General features: G+C 41.7%; 1 long non-coding RNA gene and 1 pseudogene across 14 annotated transcripts in view; one reads left to right on the top strand and one right to left on the bottom strand.

Annotated features, from left to right (window-relative positions):
• Nucleotides 1–17591, bottom strand: part of LOC144370075 (uncharacterized) — a 46257-nt gene that overhangs the window by 23062 nt on the left and 5604 nt on the right. For 2 of the 14 annotated variants that reach the window (XR_013430015.1, XR_013430019.1), the window contains one exon: nt 3806–3944. The exons of 9 other annotated variants lie outside the window; for them this stretch is intronic. This is a non-coding gene — a long non-coding RNA (uncharacterized LOC144370075). Of the gene's footprint in view, nt 1–2450; nt 2527–3097; nt 3382–3805; nt 3945–14728; nt 14749–17591 lie in introns of those variants that run through there. 3 more of the 14 variants (XR_013430017.1, XR_013430018.1, XR_013430026.1) reach the window with 3 other exon arrangements.
• LOC144370091 (gamma-glutamylcyclotransferase pseudogene) lies at nt 16989–17392 on the top strand (annotated as a pseudogene).

Raw genomic sequence — 17591 nt, 5'->3', positions numbered from 1 at the left:
TTCCCCTCCATCCTTCCACACCCTTGTGATGTGACACTGCAGACCTTTCCATACATAGGCACAGCCTGCATTTCCACCTTGAATCTGAGTTGGGCATGTGACCAACTTTGACCAAAGGACATTTTAACAACAACACAGTATTTAGTAATCAGGCACAAAAAGGACAGTTCTCTTTTGTAAACCTCAAATATGTTTCTGGTATGTATGAAGAATGAAGTGGGGTCTTTTTTTTTGCCTAAAAGCACAACAATATAAATCAAGAATCAATAAATGGTATGGAGTCAAACTAATAAGCTTCTTCTTGGCAAAGTAAACAATTATGTGAAGAAAGGGCCTATAGAGTGGGAGAAAATCTTTGCATATACATCAGAGCACTAATCTCCAGGATATATAAAGAACTCAAGGGCTGGGGATGTGGCTCAAGTGGTAGCGCGCTCGCCTGGCATGCGTGCAGCCCAGGTTCGATCCTCAGCACCACATACAAACAAAGATGTTGTGTCTGCCAAGAACTAAAAAATAAATGTTAAAAAATAAATAAATAAAATTTACTTTAAAAAAAAAGAACTCAAAAACCTTAACACCAAAAAAATACATAACCCCATCAATAATGGGACAAGGAACTGAACAGACACTTTTCAGAAGACAGTTGATCAACAAATATATGAAAAAATGTTCAATACCTCAGTTACTAGAGAAATGCAAATCAAAACTACTCTAAGATTTCATCTCACTCCATTCAGAATGGCAGTTGTCAAGAGTACAAGCAACAATAAGTGTTGGTGAGGATGTGGGGAAAAGGCACACTCATACATTGCTGGTGGGACTGCAAATGGGTGCAACCACTCTGGAGGGCAGTATAAAGAATTCCTTAGAAAATTTGGAATGAAACCACTGTTTAACCCAGCTATCCCACTCCTCGATTAAAGCTTTGTAAGGATAGAAACAGATGTCATTTATCTTTTATTTTTTATTTTTGGGTGGGAGGGCTGGAGATTGAACTCAGGGGTACTCAACCACTGAGTCACATCCAGCCCTATTTTGTATTATTTTTAGTTAAACACATGGTCTCACCGAGTTGCTTAGCACTTCGCTTTTGCTGAGGCTGGCTCTGAACTCATGTTCTCCTGCCTCAAACTCCTAAATTGCTAGGATTATAGGCAAGCACCACTGTGCCCAGCCAGAAGTCATTTTATAGCCCAGTGGAGATGTAATCTCCAAATAAAATGTGGTCTTACTTCCTGTTGAAGTTCAGTTTACATCTAATTAAATGTCATATTTTAGTATTTCTTATGCAAATGAGCACATAAATCCAAGTCCTGCAAATGATCTTCAAACCAGCTTTCTCCTTTCTGTTTTATCTCTCACTAGTGACTTGGTTTGGGGGACTCATAAGGGTCTTATGTGGGTCACATTTCTAATGTGACTCCAAAAGTCATAGATCCTGCTCTACAGAGTAAAAACAGCTGAAAACAAAAACAAGAGGATTTAGGTTAGATGCTTAAAACATACTTGATGAAGTTAATTCTGAAACAGAATTCAGAAAGAAATTCTGTGATCTTAGAGCCAGAACAACGTGAAATGAAAAGAAAAAAATATCTCTTGTGGTTTTTCCATGTAACTCTTCTAACTTAAACATTGTGACAAAAAAAATTGTAATCTATATTATTTTTCATCTATTTAAAATTTAAGCATCAAATATCAAGAGAAATTTACCTTTACTTTGTTTTCAAGGGAAAAATGGTACATATTGCACTTTAAAAGTTTAAAAAGCCATTCAACCTGGATGGAAGTTTAGCTCAGTACAGAGCACTTACTTGGCATATGCAAGGTCCTGGGTTTCCAGTCTCTAGCACCACCACCCCCTCCCCCCCCAAAAAGAAATTAAAACAGTGTTCTATAATAGTGTTGACTAACAAAAAAATCAATAAGGATAAATACATATATATGTATATACATATATATTCACATGTGTAAGTGTGTATGTTTATATACATATGTGTGTGTATATATACACACATATATACATGTGTGTATATACATATGTGTGTGTGTGTATATATATATATATATATATATATAGTAACCTTTATCCACATGAAAACAACTGTAAACACTTCTAGCTACAATTGCGTATAGATTGTAATGCTAAACAAACCAAAATTCAGGCAAAACACTGGCCAAATTAGTGCCCACAGTTCAGCTCACAAGGAAACTCAGCATGCTGGTGGTCAAGAATTTTTGGTTTATAAAAGAAAGAAAAACTTTCACTCTCAGCTTTTCAACCAATAAGCGGTAAAGGAAGGTATTAGGAAAGTGTGGTGGTGAAAAACCTTTTGGCTAAGAAATTCCACTCCTGAAAATTATCATCAAAATAAAAGCCTCAATATCTGAAACCACATGTGCCAATGCCAATGTTTGTAGTGGGGAAAAACTAGAGATAGGATACCCACCTTCAGTAGGAAAAAGAAGAAAATACTGGTGCACTTTCATAATGAAATGTTAATTGCCATTAAAATAGAACTATACCTGGTTAAAAAAAGAATCCCACAATGTGTTACTGAGTCAGAAAAGCATATTTGTAAAAACTGCCAAATTCAAATAGGTAAGTATTTATAAACATGTACATGAATATGAGCCTGTGACAGATCTAAGTGAGATTTGATTATGCTGGATACAATAAGGTAGGCAAACTAGTCCAGGAACATGACAGTGTTGGGAGGAAATGCAGTTCTGCAGGGAAAAAGCAGAAGGAAAGCAAAGAAAGCCAAGCAGAAAGAAAAACTGGGAGGTGACCTCAGAGAAATTCTACGGTAAGTTCTGGCCTTTCCTTCCCTCATAGACACACAGATTCAAAGAAACACAGATCAAGTCTTTTTATGAAAAATGAAGACCCTATTTCATAAGACGCACGAAACTAGCCACATTGAAGCTGATAGCAAAACCCATGAAACCCTAACCCCTTTCCCAGCACAGTGTCAGAGAACTATGAAACTGCAGTACCAGCTTCTTCCAGGGGAGGGAAGGAAAGGTCTGAACTGTACATCCAAGTCCAACGTTCTGAGGGCTGCCCAAGGGTCTGGTCTGATTTACTTCTTACCTGAATCTGAGTCTTAACAGGAAAGGACTCTGTGTGGGAGTCCCTGAGAACAAAAAGAGCAGAGTGGAGGATAGCTACCAAGCAAGTAAGCCCTGTAGCCTCTCCCCAAGGTTCAACACAGAGTGCACTGCTGAAACCCCCAAATCCCAGGTTCTTCATGGGGAGGGGAAGAGATGGACTGTGTATCCAACATTCCAAATTTTCCAGTGACTGGCTTCTACCCACAGGACTGGTTCCTTCTCTCCTATCTTGAAGCAATTAAGAAGCTGGCATGCTGTGGACCTCTAGGAGACATGAGAACAAAGATGGCAGTTTAGACTAGGAAGCAAGCACCTGCTAAGCCCCTCAACTAGAGCAGAAAAGCAAGAAGGTGGAAATCACCAAATTTCAGTTCCTGAGGAAGAAAAGGATTGGACTGTATGTACAAGTTTCCAACTTTTTCAGGGGCTGCCAGAGAGACTGGCTTCTGTCACGTTTGTCTTGGTGCACTGATGAGACCTGGAACATTTTAGATACCTGTGAGCCACTGGGGAAAATGGTGGCAGTTTGAACTATCATGTCATTACTTATACAGCCTATCTTTGTGGTTCAAAAAGGGAATAAAGTAATCACCAAATCTCAACTTTTCTCTGGAAGAGGAGAGCTGGATCAAGTGTGCAGTGTTCCAACATTTTCAGAGGCTGTCTGAGGGACTGGCTTTTATCTCACCTCTCTTAGAGCATATTCTAGATGCACGAGGGCCACTGAGAGTATTGCCAAAGGTTGGACTATTTTGTAGTCATCTGCCACAGCCCCTCTCCTGGTCAGCACAAATTAATCAATGAGAATCCCAGAACCTGGCTCATCTCTGTGATGAAGAGAAAAGAAAGAAACATATGCCAAACCATCATAACTGGCTTCAATCTCCATTTTCAGAGCATGAATGAGACCTGGTATAATCTAGATGTCTGTGTGCCTCTGAGACCTCAAAGGAATCCTGGTGTGCTACCGCATCAAAAACCCCATGGTACCACAGACAGAAACTAAAAGCAGCAGAAGTCTGTGAATTCATGAAAGAAAGAAGGAAGGAAGGAAGGAAGGAAGGAAGGAAGGAGAGAGAGAGAGAGAGAGAGAGAGAGAGAGAGAGAGAGAGAGAGAGAGAGAGAGAAAAGATAAAAAGAAACAGGCAAATCCCCTAACTGGGAATTTACACAACTAAATCCAGCCAAGACACATACACAGAGAGTTTGAAAGGTACGTGGCAGCGCTTCCCATATAGAATTGAAAAATTCCCATAGAATTTTTATTCTATACAAATCCTGTTCATAAAGACTGGAAAAGGTGGTTGTTTTTTTTTCTAATGTGCAGGTACTAACACTAAGAGACAAGGAAAATGAACAAATAGAAAAACATGCCTCTCCAAAAGGAATAAGATGAGACTTTTAGACCCCAATTTTACAAACATGTAATATATGAATTACCTGGCAAAGTACTCAAAATAAACTTGGGAGAAAAAAGCATGAACAAAATGAAAAATTTAGCAGATACATAAAAAGAGCCAAAAGAAGTCTTGACCATAAAGAAAACAGTAACTAAAATGAAAAATTCAATAGAGAAATCAGTCTATATCAAAATATCATACTAGATCAAGCAGAAGAATCACTGAATTTAAAGATAAATCATTTGAAATTAGCCACTCAATGGCATAAAAAGAAAACAAAAAGTGAAAAAAATGAAGAAACTTGGTAACTTATAGGACACTATTGAGTAGACCAGTATAAATAATTATGAATGTCCAAGGAAGAAAAGACGGAGCCAAAAGCTTACTCAAAGAAATAATTGGGAAAAACTACTGAAATTTGAAAAAAAAAGGAAGAAATATCTATATTTAGGAAATCTAAAAAAGAAGAACCCAAAGAATTCCTCAGTGAGAGACACTATAATTAAATTGTGAAATATCAGACATAAAGAGAACTGTGAGAGCAGCCAGGGAAAAGTGACAGATCACATTACAGGGGAACTTCCCTGAGACAGTGAATTTTTCAGCAGAAACTTTGCAGACAAAAAGGCAGTGGAGTGTTTTCCAAATGCAGAAAGATAAATCTGCCAACCAAGAATATAATACCTGACAAATTGTCCTTTAAAATTGAAGAGGACATAAAGAGACCAGTCTTACAAGAAACATTAAAGAGAATTCTTCAAGTTGAAATAAACCAAAGCTATCTAACACTATCTATGCATACATAAGTATAAAACTTGCTGTTAGAGGTAAATGTATAGAAAAATACAGAATAATGTAACACTGTGACAGTACTGTGGAAATTGCTTTTCAATGCTAGTATAAAAGTTAAAGACAAAATTTTTAAAACAATTATATAAAATATGTGTATGGTTACCCAAGACAAAATGATGTAAATTGTGATGTTAATAATATAAAGTTCCATGGAGAGGGTTAATAATGCAGCTTTTTTTGTTTTGTTTTTTGGGGGGATTGAACTCAGGGGCACTCAACCACTGAGCCACATCTCCAGCCCTTTTCTGTATATTATTTAGAGAGAAGGTCTCACTGAGTTGCTTAGCACCTTGCTTTTTGCCGAGGTTGGCTCTGAACTCATGATCCTCCTGCCTCAGCCTCCTGAGTTGCTACAATTACAGGCATGCGCCACCGTGCCCAGCAATAATGTAGTTTTTATATGCAATTGAGGTTATTATTATCTTGAAACAGACTGTAATAACTATACAATGTTTTAGGTAAGTTTGACTGTAATCACAACGAAGATATGTAAAATAAAGAAATAAAACATATCACTATAAAAATCAACAAAATATAAAAGAAAACAGTATAAAAAACAGGAACAAAAGATTTATAAGATTGGCAGCAAACCTTTAACAAAATGCTAGTAATGTATTTCTGTGGTACAATAAAAAATAAACATTTGGTATTTGTACCTGATTCCTGACACATAGCTCCCATAACTCTAAATCTCCAGAGGTCTAAGTGCCTTCTGTATGCTCAAGATAAGACTGATGACTGAATGCTACCTCAATGTACTTTTTAAATGGGAGCTGTTGCCAGAAAGACCAAAGAATCATTAGAGGCATGGAAATTCCCACTGCATTACAAGTCCCAGAAGGCAAGAAAGGATGAAGATTGAACTTAATCACCAAGGGCTAATGGCTTACTCTATCCACCTGTGTCACAAAATATTCATAAAAATCACTAAACAAAAGGGTTTGGAGAACATGCAAGCATCCATGTGTTAGGAGTGTGGCATGTCCCAAACCATGATGTTTAGGACTCTTCCTTCATTTGGCTAATTATCAGTAGCTTTTAAAATAAGCTGGTTAGAGCACGTAAAGGGTTTTCAAGAGTTCTGTAAGCTATTGTAGCAAATTAGTGAACCTGACCTGGGAGTACTGTGATAACTCTGAAGGCAACTCTTGACAAAAGTGTGGGTAACCCAGAGACCTGATACTTGCAAATGTCATCTTAAGAGTGTGGAGTATGACATTAATTCAGGGTACTGAGTACCAGAATTGCTCTGAATTGTAGGACACACAACTGGTGTCCAAGAGTTGGAGAAATGGTGTTAGAAAAGGCAACATAAATTTGGCATCAGAAGGAAAAATACCACACATGTTTGGAGTCAGAAATGTTGTAGCAAAAATATTCACCTGCCTCATTAATGATTACTTTACTATGAATAAATTAAATTCCTCAACCAAAAGACACAGGAGTGGTTGAACAGATGAAAAATCATCCACCTATGTGTTGTCTACAAGAGATTCAAGTTTACATATAAGGACAAATACAGACTGAGTTAAGTAATTCAACAAAATAGTCCATGCAAATTATAACCAAAATACAGCAAGGATGGCTAAACATGTCAGAAAAAAATGAATTTTGAGTCAAAAACTATTACAAGAGACAGAATTTTAATAACATCAAAGGATAATAAAAGGATCAATTCACCAGAAAAATACTATAATTATAAAAACAAATGTACTAACATCAGAGAACCTAAATATATAAAGCAAACATTGCAGAACTGAAGCAATTCAATGATAGTAGGATACTTCAATGCCCAACTTCCAATAAAGAATAGAACATCCACATAGAAAATCAATAAAGAAACATCAGTTGAACAACAAGGTAGACCAAATAGATATAAACAGAACATTCTACTCAAGAGCAGAAGAAAACATTCTTCTCAAGCACACATGAAACTTCCTCCAAGGTAGATCACATCCTAGGTCACAAAACAAGTCATAACCAATTTAAGAAGACTGAACTCACAAAAGTTCTTTTCTGATCACCATGGAACCTGGAATTCAATAGGTGAAGGAAGACTGAAAAATTCACAAATATGTAAAAATTAAACAATATGCTTTTTTTCTATTTATTTGTTTATTTATTTATTTATTCATTTTGGTGCTATTGTTAGAATTCAAGGCACCATATATGTAAGGCAAACACTTCACTACTAAGCTACATCCCCAGAACTTTTTTTTTAATTTTAATTTTGAGACAGGGCCTTGCTAAGTTTCCCAAGCTGGCCTTGATCTTCTGATCCTCCTGCCTCAGCCTCCAAGGAACTAGAATTAAAAGACATGCTGCCATTCCTGGCTGTAAATAACACTCTCTGGAACAATCTGGTGCTGGTGCATCAAAGAAGACATTTAGGGGAATTAGAAAATATCATAGGACAAATGAAAATGAGAACACTCTGTGCCAAAACTTATGGAATAGACCATAACAATATGTGCCCACTCTGAAGATAAAGGAAGATCTGAAACAAAAACCTAACTTTATACCTCAAAGATCTAGACAAAGGAACAAAGCCAACCCACCTCATCAAAGAAAGAAAATCATAAGATTAGAAGAGAATTTAATGAACTAGAGAAGAAAAAATTAATAAAATTGAGTTGAATTTTTGGAAAAATTGAGGAAATTCACAAAGTTTTAGCCACATACGAGAAAAAGGAGATTGAAATAAATAAAATCAGATATGAAAGAAAAGATATTACAACTGATGACACACAAATAAAAAGGGTCCTAAGAGACTGATAAGACCAACTGAATGCCAACCAATTGGAGAGCATAGAAGAAATGTATAAATTCTCACAAAGATATAACCTATTAATATCAAGTGATGAAGAAAAAGACAATCTTAATAGACTTGTAACTAGAATAGTAAAAATGCTGAATTGGTGACCAAAAATCTCCTACTAAAGAATATTTAAGAATTTGGGGCTGGGATTGTGGCTCAGCAGTAGAGCGCTCGCCTAGCATGTGCAAGGACTTGGGTTCAATCCTCAGCCCCATATAAAAATAAATAAATAAAATAAAGCTATTGTGTCCATGTACAACTAAAAAATGAATATTAAAACAAGAATATTTATGGGGCTGGGGATATGGCTCAAGCGGTAGCGCGCTCGCCTGGTATGTGTGCGACCCGGGTTCGATCCTCAGCACCACATACCAACAAAGATGTTGTGTCCGCCGAGAACTGAAAAATAAATATTAAAAATTCTCTCTCTCTCTCTCTCTCTCTCTCTCTCTCTCTCTCTCTCTCTCCTCTCGCACTCTCTCTTAAAAAAAAAAACCTTTAAAAAAAAAAAACAAGAATATTTAAAGAATTTAAAAATATTTAAAGAATTAAAGCCAATCCTTCTCAAACTCTTCTAAAAAATGAAAGGTTAATAATCTTGAGAACTGTTTGCTAATCTTGTTCCCAGAATGTGCTGTCCCCAACTGCCAAACTGCAGAATGTACTCCCTTACCCACTCGCCCTGACCCGTCAATGAACTTCCCTCCCTGCCCTCTCCAAGGAAAGTATATAAGGTCTGCTTAAGCTGTACTCAGGGCTCTTTGCTCTATTCAAGTGAGCTCTGAGCCCCAGCATGCTGGACCCCCAATAAACCCTTTGCTGTTGCATGAGACAGTCTCTTGGTGGTCTCTTCCTCCGACGCTCGCCCGACCTTTACATCTGGAGGCCCCCAGCGAGATCCGGCAGCGGCGGATGAAAGACCCCAACGGGCTCCTCTCGGGGTAAGTAAGGCACCTCTTTCTGGTTTCTGGTTTCAGGTTTCAGGTTAGGGCTGGCAAAGTAGCTGTCGGTGAAGAGCATGAGCTCTCTCCGACGGTGGCTGACAGACATGTCACAGAGCCATAGGTCACGTCCCTGGGGGACGCCCCAGAGGACTCGGGAAATCAAGGAACAATAGTCTACTCGACTCAGTGATATTTTGTTTCAGATTCGGTATTGCCAGCCCATCGGGTTCTGCCGGCTACTCAGTCCTGGTCTCAGTGTTGGATGTCCATTGCCTGTCTTTATTGTCTTATCTTGTCTGTGTCGTGTGTCATTACTGTCACTGTTTGTGTATCTTTCATTATGGGACACAGCACTTCAACGCCTCTGTCCCTGACCCTTGATCACTGGACCGAAGTCCGCTTAAGAGCTCAGAATCTTTCTTTTTCAGTAAAACGCCGGACCTGGCAGACTCTCTGTGCCTCAGAATGGCCCACCTTTGGAGTTGGATGGCCTCCAGGAGGATCTTTCTACTCCCCACTAATTCGAAAAGTCAGAGATATTGTATTTCAGCCAGGGCCACATAGCCATCCAGATCAACAGCCGTATATCTTAACTTGGCAGGACCTCTGCGAATCTCCTCCTCCGTGGGTGAAGTCTTTCCTTGTCCCTGCCCCCGCTCCTACTCCTTCCCCCACGATTCTATCTCTCAAACTCTCTGCTCCTCCTCCTCTTCCACCCTCTGTTCTCCCTGGGTCTCAAGATTTGACTCTACTGGACTCTCCTCCCCCTCCTTATCCCCTGCCCTTGTCCCCCAACCCCCAACACCCTCTAAGTGATTCCCCTGCTGCTGACTCAGCCTCTCCACCATTGGAGAAAGCTAGGCCGGCCCAGCGCCCTCCAGATGACTCCCCCACGGCACACAAAGCCCCTCCTCCCCTGGAGGAAGCTGGCCCAGCTAAAGGAACTTGCCGGCGGCGAATGATTAAAAACCCTGAAGCCCCCATGATACTCCCCTTCCATCCTTACGGGCCAATGATAGACGATGGCCATGGAGGAGAAATGCAAGCCTACCAGTATTGGCCTTTCTCCTCTTCAGACCTATATAACTGGAAAAATAACAATCCCCCTTTTTCCGAGGACCCCACCCGGCTCACAGGTCTGATTGAGTCATTGATGTTTTCACACCAGCCTACTTGGGATGACTGCCAACAACTCCTAGGCACTCTCTTCACGACAGAGGAACGAGAGAGAATCCTCCTGGAAGCTAGAAAAAATATCCTCGGACCAGATGGGCGACCAACACAACTTCCCAACATAATTGAAGCCGACTTCCCCTTGAACCGACCCAACTGGGACCCCAACACCTTTGAAGGTAGGGAGCATCTGTCCACTTATCGCCGGGCTCTAATAGTGGGTCTCCGAGTGGCTGCTAGGCGACCAACTAATTTGGCCAAGGTAAGAGAAATTATTCAAGGGCCTGATGAATCTCCCTCTATGTTTCTGGAGAGAATTATGGAGGCATATAGGAGATATACTCCTTTCGATCCTCAGGCAGGATGGCCTTTATTGGGCAAGCTGCCCTGGATATTAAAAGAAAGTTACAACGCTTAGATGGATTACAAGATATGACTTTGAGAGATTTGGTCAGAGAAGCCGAGAAGGTATACTATAAGAGAGAAACTGAGGAAGAGAAGGAACAAAGGAGGGAGAAAGAAAGGGAGCAAAGGGAGGATGAGAGAAGCAAAAGACAGATTAAGGCATTGACTAAGGTCCTGGTCACAACAACAAATAGGCCAGAAATTAAGAAACAGGGAGACAGGAAGAGATACCTGGGCCCACGCCAGAGGCCACCCCTGGCCTCAGATCAATGTGCCTACTGTAAAGAAAAAGGACACTGGGTCAAAGAGTGCCCTAGAAAGAAACAGCCACGCCAGCCAGCCATTCTGACTCTGGAGGATGACTAGAAAAGTTGGGGCTCAGATCCCCTCCCTGAGCTCAGGGTAACTTTTGAAGTGGAGGGGACTCCAGTAAACTTTGAGGTGGATAAAGGAGCAGTATACTCAGCCCTTAAGGCCCCATTGGGCCCTCTATCAAATAAAAGGTCTCTAGTTCAAGGGGCTAATAGCAGTAAATATCGGGCTTGGACAACTAAGAGGACCATGGACCTGGGAAAAGGAAAAGTCCATCACTCCTTCCTAGTGATCCCAGAATGCCCAGCCCCATTGATGGGCAGAGATCTGCTCACCAAGCTCCGAGCCAGAATAACTTTTAACCCTGAAGGCCCCCAAATGGAATTTCTAAATCCTTCAGTAAAAACTCCTATAGTCATGGCTTTAACTATGTCAGTAGAAGATGAACATCAACTCTTCACACCCCCAAGACTGATCAAACAGGCAAGCTATCCCAGAAATGGATAACAGATTACCCAGATGCCTGGGCAGAAACTGCTGGGTTAGGCCTAGCTGTAAAACAACCTCCAATAATGGTGGAGTTAAAAACCTCAGCCTCCCCGATTAATTTTAAACAATATCCTCTGAGCAAAGAAGCTAAAGATGGGATAAGGCCTCATATTCAGAAATATCTGGCCTTAGGGGTCCTAAGGCCCTGTCAATCGGCCTGGAACACTCCCCTGCTACCAGTAAAAAAGCCAGGAACCGGGGACTATCGCCCCGTTCAAGACCTAAGAGAGATCAACCACAGAGTGCAGGACATTCACCCCACGGTACCTAATCCATACAATCTGCTTAGCACTTGAACCCTGAACGAAAATGGTATACTGTTCTGGACTTAAAAGATGCTTTCTTTTGCTTGCCTCTGCATAAAGATGCTGTTTGCTTTCGAGTGGGTAGACCCAGAAACCAGAACGTCTGGTCAACTAACTTGAACCAGACTCCCACAGGGGTTCAAAAACTCCCCCACTCTCTTTGATGAAGCCCTCCACAGAGATCTCAACAACTTCAGAACTACACACCCCGAAGTCACCCTGCTTCAATATGTGGATGACCTGCTACTGGCAGCCGACACCAAGGAAAACTGTGAGTCTGAGACCCAAGCACTATTATCCGACCTTGCTCAACTTGGGTATAGAGCTTCTGTCAAAAAGGCCCAAATTTGCCAGCAAGAAGTAATCTTCCTGGACTATTCCCTTACGGGCGGTACATGATGGCTCACTGAGCCCAGAAAACAAACCGTTGTGCAGATACCACCCCCATCTAACAGGAGGGCGGATGAAGAGGCTAAATTGGCAGCCCTAAACGGAGTTAACCATGTTAACACTTTCCACACCGGGGGAACATAAGTCAGGAGATTTAACTACGTCGGAGCACCCCGACAACTTAACATCTGAGGACACTGACACTGAACTCCTCGACTTCACTGAGCCCAGCCTGCAATTTCAGAAAGCCCTACACCATGTTAAAAATGTACATCAACTCACTCACCTTGGTTCAAAGAAACTGCAGGCATTCCTGAAAGATCAAGAACAGAGTTTTCCACTAACCGACTCACAGCAAAAGGAAATAGCTGAACGGGTAACAAAAGCCTGTTGGGTCTGTCAATTGGTTAATGCTTACCCCTCCAAGCTTCCTATAGGAAGGCGCCTTCGAGGAACCAGACCAGGACAATTTTGGTAAGTGGACTTTACTGAAATTAAGCCAGCAAGGTATGGATTTAAATATCTCCTAATCTTTGTAGATACATTTTCAGGATGGATTGAAGCCTTCCCCACAAAAAAAGAAACGACGCAAATCGTGGTCAAGAAGATCCTGGAAGATATTTTTCCAAGATACGGACTGCCTAAGGTAATAGGGTCTGATAATGGACTGGCGTTCATGGCCCAGGTAAATCAGGGGTTAGCCAGGACCCTGGGGATTAGTTGGAAGTTACATTGTGCTTATAGACCCCAGAGCTCAGGACAAGTAAAAAAAATAAATAGAACTATTAAAGAGACCTTGACAAAATTAAGCTTAGAGACCGGCATAAAAGATTGGACTATGCTCCTGCCTTATGCACTGTTTTGTGCAAGAAATACTCCCTCTGTTTCTTTGTGTAACCTCACCCCCTATGAAATTCTCTATGGTTCTCCTCCTCCAGTAAGGGACCTGACCCCAACTCTAAGACCTAACAATCCCTTCTACACCCCCTTGCTTGACAGACTTAAAGCTCTTGAAAGAACCCAGCAATACCTGTGGAAACAGCTGGCCACTGCCTACCAACCTGGGGACGAAAGGACTCCACACCGATATCAAGTGGGAAACTTCGTCTACATAAGACGACATCAGGTGTCATCCCTGGAACCCCGCTGGAAAAGACCATACCAGGTGCTACTTATAACACCTACAGAGGTAAAGGTAGACGGAACCACTTCCTGGATCCATGCCTCTCATCTCAAGCCTGCGCCCTGTCCAGACTCTGGCTGGAAATTGAAAAAGACTGGTAACGCTTTCAAATTGCGTATTCACCGTGTGGATAGGGCTATGGACTCTCCCCTTGACCACCAGTAGTCCTAACCCTCCTCAGCCCGTTCAGCAGCGATGGCTGATCACAAATCCTACTGGACAGGAAGTATGGTCTATCTCACATACAGCCCCCTTATCTTCCTGGTGGCCATCTCTCCACCCAGACATTTGTCAGCTGGTCTTTCCCACTGGGATATCCCTGATGAAGAGGATCCCACTAAAATTCCATTAAATCCCTTCCGCACCATAGACAATGAAAACAAACATTATGGATGTAAGGACACACGAGCCAGATGCAGGTTGGCTAGCCTAGATTACTATGTTTGCCCGGCGGACTATCAAAGCCACAAACAGTCACGGCTGTGTGGGGACAAGCCGACTTCTTCTGTACGTCTTGGGGATGTGAGCATACAGGGGCTGCCTGGTGGAACCCAAACTCCTCATCAAATTCAGTACACAGCATTGGCCATATTACCAATTAGATAACCAAACCGATGGCCCCCAGAGGGGTCTCTAGATCCTCAAATTCTGCGTGACCTTTTTAACCTCTGCAAGTGCTCAAAGGGTGGAAGGAGATTCCTCTATGTTTAGGCCTTTTCCTTCCTTCGCTCACATCCTGAACTCTGCTTCTCCAATAGATCCTCACCCTCAGCCTTCTGCCCCAGACTCTCTGCTGTCACTCCCACCTCAGTAACCTGATTTCTCCCCTCCAATTACTAGATCAAAAACCCAAACCTCCGCTGGTTCTCAGACCATTGCCCCCTTGCTGAGGTAGCAGGTACTGAGGTACCTCTCCACCCACTCACTCCTCTCTTCTCCTGTCCGTGCCCACCCCGGGTCCCACCAGGTCCTCTTACCAGCTAACCCAAAGCTCAAACCAGCTGAAGAGGGCCCTCAGACCCCTATCCAAGATGTAACGAAAATGGCCTTTAAAGTTGCTTTGTCATCACTGAAAACAGGTTACTAAGAATTTAAAGTCCCTCACAGGCTTTTTGGGATACTCACTCCCGTCTTCCCCTCTGCTCTACCTGTTCTACTACTCAAGTTTTTGTTGCTAGGAAAATCCTAAACCCCTTTCCCATTATCCACAGAGCTGCTCTCAGCCCCGCCTTCCCCGTCTTCCCCCTCTGTACCAGGCCCACAGAAAAGTCTTAACTGACCTTCTCCAGAAGTCTTCACCATGGCTAACTTTAGGACTTTCAGCAAAAGAGTCCCTATAAAAGAGTTCAGTATAGATAAACTTCCTCTTTTCGTGTTGCCCTGTTCTACTTGGCCACTGGCTGGAAAAATCAGCACCCCTAAGCTAGACACCCCCTTACTAGTTTTTCACAAAATATGTGAACAAGGCCTCTGGCCTTGAGCTGGGGCTTCACAGAGATGGCTACATTTCTAAGATAAAGAAGTTACCAACTGGGCTCCATGGTAACAGCTGGCAGGGGGAGGAAAAAAAAGGGAAGAAAAAGTTCTCCCCCTCCCAGATGTCCTTGAAAAGTTAACTTGCCCAGAACAGAGGAAAAAACAGAAAAAAAACTGCTTTTTATAAACTTCTGCAGACTGTGAACTTCTGAGCCCCTTCCCTTACATGTTAGATACAAAATTCTGAAACTACCTAAACTTGGGGTTCAGGGGATTGATTACAACAGAAGCAATGCCCTCTGAATCCGGTTGCAACCAAATAGGACTGTTTCCCTGTCTTCGGTACTATCTTAGGTGCCTTGCCTTGTCCGTCCCTACGACAGTATAATTCTATATACTTAAACATTGTTTATGTTTTCATAAAATGGTCAACAGATGTAATTAATTATGTAATGGTGCAGATGTTTCCCAGAGTGCTCCATCATGACATAGGTTCATTAGAAGATCAAATAGGGGGGCATACAACCCGGTTTCACCGGGAACCTGTATCCCTCACTTTAGCCATCCTATTAGGAATAGGAGTTGCTGCAGAGGTGGGCACAGGAACCACTGCCCTGGTCCATGGGACACAACAAATGACCCAATTAGAAGCAGCAATAGACCAAAACTTAAAGATATTAGAAACCTCCATCACAGCTTTGCAGGAATCTTTAACCTCTCTCTCTCAAGTTGTTTTACAGAACAGGCGAGGGTTGGACCTCCTCTTCATGAGAGAAGAGGGCCTTTGTGCTGCATTGAGGGAAGAATGTTGTTTTTATGCCGACCATACTGGAATTGTAAAAGAATCTATGAGTAAATTAAGAAGACGCCTTGAAGAGCGTCAGCGAGAGAGAGCGGCCCAAAAAGGGTGGTATGAGTCTTGGTTCACATAGTCCCCCTGGTTAACTACGCTTTTATCAGCCCTGGCCGGTCCTTTAGTAATCCTCATATTATTGCTAACTGTAGGACCTTGTTTGCTCAATCGTGTAGTTTCCTTTCTCCAAGCTCAAATTGGACAAGTCAAACTTATAGTAATCAGACAACAATATACCCCACTAGCAGACATAGAATGTGACACCCCCCAATGATCACTTTTATGATTAAAAGTAGCCAGAAGAAGAAGTGAGGAATGAAAGGTTAATAATCTTGAGAACTGTTTGCTAATCTTGTTCCCAGAATGTGCTGTCCCCAACTGCCAAACTGCAGAATGTACTCCCTTACCCACTCGCCCTGACCCGTCAATGAACTTCCCTCCCTGCCCTCTCCAAGGAAAGTATATAAGGTCTGCTTAAGCTGTACTCAGGGCTCTTTGCTCTATTCAAGTGAGCTCTGAGCCCCAGCATGCTGGACCCCCAATAAACCCTTTGCTGTTGCATGAGACAGTCTCTTGGTGGTCTCTTCCTCCGACACTCGCCCGACCTTTACAAAACTCTTCTAAAAAATAGAAGAGAACATTTCCAAACTCATTCTGAGACTATCAAAATTAAAAAAGATTTAAAAAGTAAAACCATAAAACAATATTTGTGATGAACATAGAAGCAAAAATCAATATCAGAATACCAGAGAACTGAATTCAACAACACAAATAAAGGGATAATACATCGTGACTAAGTGGGATTTATTCTTGGGATACAAGAGTAGGTCAATATATGAAAATCAATTAATGTGATTAACTAAATAAACAGAACAAAGGACTAAAAATCACTTGATTATCCTAATAGATGCAGAGAAGGAATCTGAGAAAATTCAGCACCATTTCATGATAAAAACTCCAACAACTAAGAATAAAAGGATATTACCTCCACATAATAAAAGCCATCTATGGAAAGCTAATATGTTCAACGGTGAAAAAATAAAAAGTTTTTCCTTGAAGATCAAGAACAAATAAAGGGAGTTTTTCCCCAGCCCCTAGGGGGCAGTGCTGCAGATACCAGTCCTGGTCTGTTGGCAGCAGCACCAGGTTACTGTGGGTTTCTTGCACTTCTGCTTCCCAACCCCCAGGATGGTGCAGGCATCTGGGGAGATATGGCTAGCTCCTGTTGCCAGGAAGGCACAGGCAAGGAGGAGAGGGTTTTTGTACTTCGCCTATGGCAGCAACTTAATGATGGAGATGATCTACCTCTAAAACTCCTTGGCCACATTCTTGGCTTGCCTGCAGGATTTTAAGGTTGACTTTGGCAATTTCCAAGGCAAAACCAGTCAGAAGTGGCATGGAGGCAAGGAGGTGTTTTAATAGAAGTGAAAGTTTCAACTCAAGAAAGGAAAGAACCTATCAAAACTATCTGATGACAAATTATGACCACACTTCCCCATCCCGAATATATAAAAAGGTTATTTGCATGGGTACAAAAGAAAACAGTTTGCCACTGGAGTATCAAGAGAGCCTAAAAGCAACAGAAACAACCAGGTGTAGTGGCACATGCTGGTAATCCCAGTGGCTCTGGAGACTGATGGCAAGTTCAAAGCCAGCCTCAGCAAAAGCAAGGCACTAAGCAACTCAGTGAGACCCTCTCTGTAAATTAAAAAATACAAAATAGGGCTGGGGATGTGGCTCAAGTTCAGTGCTCCTGAGTTAAATCCCCAGTATCCACCCCCCCGCCAAAAAAAAGGCAATAGAACCAAAGGACT

Source organism: Ictidomys tridecemlineatus, chromosome 13 (assembly GCF_052094955.1).
Source record: "Ictidomys tridecemlineatus isolate mIctTri1 chromosome 13, mIctTri1.hap1, whole genome shotgun sequence".
Classification (NCBI taxonomy): Eukaryota; Metazoa; Chordata; class Mammalia; order Rodentia; family Sciuridae; genus Ictidomys; species Ictidomys tridecemlineatus.
The sequence above is the reverse complement of the archived record's forward strand: the minus strand, read 5'-3'. Positions and strand labels throughout refer to the sequence as shown.